Consider the following 8049-nt stretch of genomic DNA (forward strand, 5'->3'; position numbering starts at 1 on the left):
TCAAATAAGCATATATGAAAATGTTTACAAAGTTCATAAACATTCAATTCAAATATCATGTTAAAACAACCATTACTAGCAATTAAACAAGTTTCAAATGGCATTTACATCAATTTAATCAAGTTCATGAATTTTATACCTAAAAAGTCCATTTTAATTCTCAAAAATCATGTTTAGGATCAAAGTTTGGATCATTTAGCTACCTAAACATGTTATATTACTTAATTTAGCAATAATTCATGACAAAATCGGCCATAACCTGTTTATATCAAAAAGCCCCAAATTGCTCAAGAACACAAACCCTAGATTCCTAAAATTTTTGAAGTTTTTGGCTTCAAATCATGTTAAATAGCATCAATCTAGGTTATGCATGCATAATTTACTAACAATTTAACTCTAATTACATTAGAAATTAACAAAATCAAATTAGGTAAAATATAGCTCAAGAACACTAAAAATCAAATTTAAAGAGGTTTAGAGATGAAATTGTTACCCTTCTTGATAAACTCCCTATCAAATTCATGTTTAGAGCGGATTGTAGCGAGAAATTTGGTTGAATTTAGTGAAAAAATGGCGATTTTAGGAGTGTATATGTGTGTATGTTCGTGTGTGTGTATGTGTGGAGTGGAGACAGAACACAGCTCGCTGCCCTTTTTGTTTCTGGCCTGATTTTCAGCCTCATGCGATCGCATGAGGTCCCCCCCCCTTTTTTTTTTTTTTTTTTTTTTTGAAAACCTTATAACTTTTAAAACATAAATTAATAAAATTTTAAAAATTTGTTTCTTTTTAGGAGTGAGGGTGCTTCGGATCGTTGTCCTAGTCCGTCCCTCGACAAAATTTTAAAATTTGTCAATTCAAAGCGTTGTTTTAAAAGCAAAGATTTTTGGGTTTTTTTAAATGTTTTTGGCATACTTTAATTTAATAAGATTAAAAATAATGATAATAAAAGTTCTCGTCCCTCCCTTGGGTAGAGCAATTTCGGTTCAACGACCTAGTTTTCAACTCACGACGAATTTTAAAAATCAAATTTTTAACTTAGTGAAATAAAGTAAATTTTTGTTTTTAAAATTCACACCAAACTTAAATTTGAAATGCATAAAATTAAAAATTCATATTATTAATACAAACTTTATATTAAAAATTTTGTTTTTAAACATACAAACTTATTTTAAAAATATTAATTTTTCAAATATTTACAAACTTAAATATATTGATTTTAAAAAGTTTATAATAATAATTTAATATTAATTTTAAAAACAAAGCAAAGGAAAATTAAAATTAAAAATCTTTTTGGTCTTTTATCCCACTTTAATCAATCAAATATTATCAAAAATATACGCCCCTTTTTTCGGTAAAGTAATTTCGGCTATATTACATAGTTTTACTCCTGACGAATTTTTGAAATATTTTGGGTTGATTGATTAAAGATATTTATACCTTAAGAATAAACGGTAAATTTTGCAGTGATGTAATAAATTTTTGTATGATATCAATAATTTCGGTCGCAAAATCTAATTTAATTGAGTATCAATTTAATACTTTATAGCGAACAATTTAGCGTTTAATATCAAAAGGTTAAAAGCAAAAAAAAAAAAAAAAAAAAAAAAAACTGTACATACTTACCTGTAAGATAGAATTCTCAGTGACCTGCTTTAGCCCACTCATAAGATAGTCGGACTAATTGGTTTTCCATAGCTACATAGACGTAACCTCGAGCATTCAACGATTTTTGTTCGAAACATATGAACGGTCCTTCTCTGCATAAAGTAACGAACTCGGTATTGGAATATGTCTGATTCGTCGAGCATTTTCCTTCGTGTGACCATTTTCCTCATTTGTGACATCTTTCAAGGTGTCGTGCTCTTCTTTTCACTGCGGATTTTGATTTTCCTTTACCAAAAAGTAACTTATTATGTTCGTTCCTGAGTTCTTTTCTTACTCCGTCCAATTTGGCTCTTATTACTGATACCAGGTCACTCGGGAGTGTGTCATTATTATGTTTAGTGATCAAAGCGTGTAGCATTAGACCATGGTTTAGTTCACAGGAATTCTTCATCTCGTAAAACCTAAAAAAATAAAAATTCAGAATGGGGGGAGAAGACTAGTTCTTTAGGGTCTGCTAGGGAAAGACCATACGGATTCCATTCTCGAGAACTACCCAAAAACAGAATATCTAACTTTAACAGAAATACATATTACCCTAAAAAGATTCGAACCTCCCCACACTTAGTTAGCTGTGGTGTTGAAATTGTGATTGACTTCATTGTCAACCTTCATCGGACCATGTATGTAATGTTTAACTCTGTGACCATTAACTTTAAATTCAATCCCATTTGAATTTATTAACTCTATTGTTCCGTATGGAAAAACTCTTTTGACTATAAATGGTCCAGACCATCTTGATTTCAATTTTCTAGGAAATAGCTTGAATCGTGAATTGAAAAGAAGAACTCTGTCTCCTTCCTTAAATTCTTTTGAACTTCTGATTCTTTTATCATGCCATTTCTTCGTTCTTTCTTTATAGATTAACGAATTTTCATATGCTTCATGTCTTAATTCTTCTAATTCGTTTAGTTGGCTCAACCGTAGACGTCCGCTACATGTAAATCAAGATTACATGTCTTCAAAGCCCAAAATGCTTTGTGTTCAATTTCTACTGGAAGATGACATGCTTTTTCGTAAACGAGTCTAAAAGGTGTGGTTCCAATTGGAGTTTTGTAGGCTGTTCTAAAAGCCCATAGTGCATCCTCCAATTTTATGGATCATTCCTTCGGATTTGATCCTACGGTTTTCTCTAGAATACGTTTTAAAGCTCGGTTGGTATTTTCAACTTGTCCACTTGTTTGTGGATGATAAGCGGTTGATATTTTATGAGTTACTCCATATCTTTTGAGAACTTTTTCAAGTTGATTATTACAAAAATGAGTACCCCGATCACTTATTAAAGCTTTCGGTGTTCCAAACCTTGCAAAAAGACGTTTTAAAAAGTTGACTACAACTCGTGCATCGTTAGTTGGGAGAGCTTGTGCTTCCGTCCATTTAGATACATAATCAATGGCAACGAGAATGTAGAGATTATTATGAGATTTTGGAAATGGACCCATAAAGTCAATACCCCAAAATATCAAATACTTCACATACTTGAATGACATTTTATGACATTTCATCTCATTGACTTATTTTTCCGGCCCTTTGACAAGCATCACAGGATTTGCAAAGAAAGTGTGCGTCTTTGAAAATTGTAGGCCAATAGAATCCAGCATCGTAAACTTTTCTTGCTGTGAGTTGAGGCCCATAATGCCCTTCTGTTGGTCCTATGTGACAATGGTTTAAGATTTGACTGGCTTCATCTCCGAATACACATCAGCGTATTATTTCATCGGGACAACTTTTAAACAAATGTGGATCTTCCCAGAAATAGTGTTTTATATCACTAAAGAATTTCTTTCGTTTTTGGTACGACAATCCTTTTTCAAGGAATCCACATACTAAGTAGTTTGCATAATCTGCAAACCATGAAATTTCATTATAATCTATCTTCAATAGATATTCATCAGGAAAGTTTTCTTGTATGGCCGATTCATTTAGAACTTCTAATTCGGGATTATCAAGACGAGAAAGATGATCAGCTGCGAGATTTTCTGCTCCCTTTTATCTCGGATTTCAATATCGAACTCTTGTAAGAGTAAGATCCAACGGATTAATCTTGGTTTAGCATCTTGTTTCGAAAATAGGTATCTATGAGCAGAATGGTCGGTATAGACCACCGTTTTTGCTAGAACGAGATATGAACGAAATTTGTCAAAAGCAAAGACAATAGCAAGGAGTTCTTTTTTAGTAGTTGTGTAATTCGTTTGTACTCCTTGTAACGTCTTACTAACATAATAAATAGGTTGAAATCGTTTTTCAATCCTTTGTCCTAAAACGGCTCCCATTGCAAAATCACTTGCATCGCACATTAGTTCAAACGGTAGATTCCAATTTGGAGTTATCATGATCGGCGCATTAGTGAGTTTTTCTTTAGGAATATTAAAAGATTTGATGCATTCATCCGAAAAGATGAATGGAGCATATTTTTCTAGGAGTTTATTCATAGGAGTGACAATTTTAGAAAAATCTTTTATGAAACGTCGGTAAAAACCGGCATGCCCTAGAAAACTCCTAACTCCTCTAACATTGATGGGATGTGGAAGTTTAGCAATTACATCTACTTTAGCTCTATCCACTTCAATTCCTTCCTTTGAAATTTTATGACCAAGAACGATGCCTTCTTTAACCATGAAATGACATTTCTCCCAATTAAGTACTAGATTTGATTGTTCACATCTAATAAGCATTCGTTCAAGATTAACTAGACATGATTCAAATGTATCACCGAAGACTGAAAAGTCATCCATGAAAACTTCCATGCATTCTTCTATCATGTCGTGAAAAATCGCCATCATGCACCTTTGAAAGGTTGCAGGGGCGTTGCAAAGTCCAAATGGCATGCGTTTGTAAGAAAAAGTACCATAAGGGCACGTGAATGTGGTTTTCTCTTGGTCCTCGGGTGCTATTGGAATTTAAAAATATTCGGAAAAACCATCAAGAAAACAATAGTAACTATTTCCGGCTAATCTTTCCAACATTTGATCAATGAAAGGTAAGGGAAAGTGATCTTTCCTGGTGGCGTCATCTAATTTTCTATAATCAATACAAACACGCCATCCTGTTACAGTCCTAGTAGGAATAAGCTCATTTTTCTCATTTGTGATGACAGTCATGCCACCCTTCTTAGGTACGCATTGACCTGGGCTTACCCATGGACTATCAGAGATTGGATAAATTAAACCTGCATCAAGTAGTTTAATAATTTCTTTCTTAACAACAACTTGCATATTCGGATTTAGTCTTCGTTGGCGTTGCACATACATTTTATGACCTTCTTCCATAAGGATTTTATGTGTGTAATACGAAGGACTTATTCCTTTAATATCATGAATTTTCCATGCAATAGCTGGTTTATGAGCTCTTAGCACAGAAATGAGTTGAGATTTTTCATTTTCAGTAAGAGAAGACGATATTATTACAGGTAATTCAGATTCACCATGTAGATAAGCGTATTCCAAATGGTTTGGAAGTGGCTTTAACTCTAATATCGGTGGTTCTTCTATCGATGATTTATATCGATATCTGTCTTCTTCTTTTAGCATTTGAATTTCTTCTGTTGTTGGTTCATATCCATTAGCCATAAGTGTAGCTAACATTTCAGTTTCATCAATTGGTTCAGTTCCTTCTCCTAAAAAACATTCTCCTGTTCCTTGTAATTCTGGAAATTCTTCTAACAATTCTGCATGTGAATCTATAGTTTGAATATAATAACATGTATCATCTGCAGATTACGGTTGTTGCATGGCTCTATCAACAGAAAAGGTAACACTCTCGTCCTCTATACTTAGGGTCAGTTTCTTACCAAACACGTCTATTATTGCTTTAGCCGTGTTTAAGAATGGTCTTCCTAATATGAGAGGAACTCGAGAATCTTCTTCCATGTCCAGAATAACAAAATCTACTGGAAATACTAAAGTGCCAACTTTAAATAGCATGTTTTCCATTATCCCTCTAGGATATTTTACTGATCGATCGGCTAGTTGTATGCTTATTCGTGTTGGTTTCAATTCTCCAAGGTCTAGTTTAGCGTATAGTGAATAAGACATTAGATTTATACTAGCACATAAGTCTGTCAATGCTTCTATTGAATTAAGACTACCCAGAAAATATGAAATTGTGAAACTTCCTGGATCAGATAATTTTTCTGGTATCTTATTCAACAGTACTGCAGAACAATTAGCATTCATTGTAACAGCCGAGAGTTCTTCCATTTTCTTTCTATTAGTGATTAGATCTTTCAAAAATTTAGCATATCTAGGCATTCCTGAAATCACATCAATGAAAGGAAGATTAACATTTATCTGTTTAAACATATCCAAGAATTTGGATTGCTCGGCTTCAAGTCTCTCTTTTCTCATTTTACTCGGGTAAGGAAGTGGTGGTTGGTATGGTTTAACATAAGATTTAGCCTTAACTGTGTTATCTTCATTAACCTTTTCAACTACCGGTTCTTTTTCCTTATCTTGTTCAGACTGTGGTTCTTGTGGAGTAGGAATAGCTTCATTAGAAATTACAGGTATTTCGGGTAGTTTAAGTGTAATACCACTTCTTGTCGTAATGGCTTTAGCTGTTTCATTCCGGGGGTTAGCATTTATATCACTAGGTAGACTTTCTGGTTTTCTTTCACCTATCAACCTTGCTAGGTTGCTTACTTCTTGTTCCAAATTTTGAATAGAAGCTTGTTGATTTCTAAATGCTTGAGTATTTTGTTCATTGGTTTGTTTCTGAGATGTGAAAAACTGAGTTTGAGATTCAACTAGCTTCGACATCATATCTTCTAAATTTGGCTTTTTATCATCGGTTCATGGTGGTTTATTTTGAAAAATAGGTCTTTGCTGATTATAAGTATTATTGGATACTTGTTGATTGCTAGGACCTTGTTGGTTGTTGTATGGAACATTTCGGTTATAATTCTGGTTTTGGTTGTAGATTGGTCTTGGCGGTTGATAATTATTCTGATAATTATTTCCAGGCCTTTGGTTTATGTATGAAACATTCTCTCTTTGTTCCATTGTTAGTTCAATACTGAGACAATCTTTTGTCAAATGTGGTCCTCTACACTGCTCACAACTAATTCGTATTGAGTGTATATCCTTAGTCATCTTTTCCATTCGTCTCTCGACAGCATCTATCTTTGCAGAAATGGAATCGAAGTCATGGCTAGAATCGGCTCTAGCTGCTTTAGATGATCTAATGATATCTTTTTTTTGGTGCCACTCATGTGAGTGGGAAGCAGTGTTATCAATAATTTTGTAAGCGACAGTTGCGGTTTTCTTCATAATGGAACCACCAGCTGCTATATCGATGTCTTTTCTTGTAGTGATGTCGCATCCTTGGTAGAATATTTGTACTATTTGGCAGGTGTCTAAGCCATGTTGCGGACATCCTCTTAATAACTTTCCAAATCTTTTCCACGCTTCATATAGAGTTTCATTTGACTTTTGTGTGAACGTAACAATTTCTCCTTGAAGTCTCACGGCTTTAGATGCCAGAAAGAATTGTTTAAGAAAATTTTCAACTAAGACGTCCCATGTATCAATCGCCCCTTCAGGTAACGATTCTAACCAATCTTTGGCTTCTCCCTTTAAAGTCCAGGGAAATAACATGTGATATATCTGTTCATCCTCAACTTCTCGAATTTTAAATAAAGTACAGATCCTATTAAAAGTACGAAGATGTTCATTTGGATCTTCCTTCGGCGCACCACTAAATTGGCATTGATTAGTTACCATGTGTAGGATTTGTCCTTTGATTTCATTATAGGTACGTCCAATTGTAAATCTTTATATTAAATTAACTAACTATCATTTAATTAAACAAATATAAAGCCCATTAATAGCCCATAGTCTAATTTTCACAAGTGTTGTTCTTTTATCCAAACCCCAATTATGGTACAAAGCCCAATTACCCCGTCTTAATATTTTAGCCCAACATCACGATTACTTCGGATTAAATAAGCATAATAATAACTTATCTACGAGACATTAATTTAAAAAGGTTGAACATAACTTACAATGATTAATAATAGCGTAGCGTTACACGGACAGAATTTCGACTTACACCCTTACAACATTCGCTAACATACCCTTATTATTAGAATTTAAAATTAAAATTAAAATTATAATATATATAAATGTATATACGAGTGAGAGATGAAAGGAAAAAGATATATATAAATTGACCAAAACACGCGAAATATATAGGGTGTCAGCTGCTACAGGGGCTCATGCGATCGCATGAGTTTTACTCCTCCAGGCCATGCTATCGCATGGCCAGCTGGATCCAGCCACATTTGGTTGTTTGCATCTTGCCGATGGTTTTTAATAAATATATATAATATATAAATAATTTTAAGAATTATTTAAATATTATATTATATTTATGTGCATAGTTGACTTG

At 33.5% G+C, this 8049-nt stretch overlaps 1 non-coding gene across 1 annotated transcript; it reads left to right on the top strand.

Annotated features, from left to right (window-relative positions):
• The first annotated feature begins 7017 nt into the window (after positions 1-7017).
• On the top strand, positions 7018-7124 carry LOC139878995 (small nucleolar RNA R71). Its single transcript, XR_011769852.1, has one exon. It is a non-coding gene; the product is annotated as a small nucleolar RNA R71 (small nucleolar RNA).
• The last annotated feature ends 925 nt before the right edge of the window (positions 7125-8049 follow it).

The sequence above is a fragment of the Rutidosis leptorrhynchoides genome, chromosome 11, assembly GCF_046630445.1.
Source record: "Rutidosis leptorrhynchoides isolate AG116_Rl617_1_P2 chromosome 11, CSIRO_AGI_Rlap_v1, whole genome shotgun sequence".
NCBI lineage: Eukaryota > Viridiplantae > Streptophyta > Magnoliopsida > Asterales > Asteraceae > Rutidosis > Rutidosis leptorrhynchoides.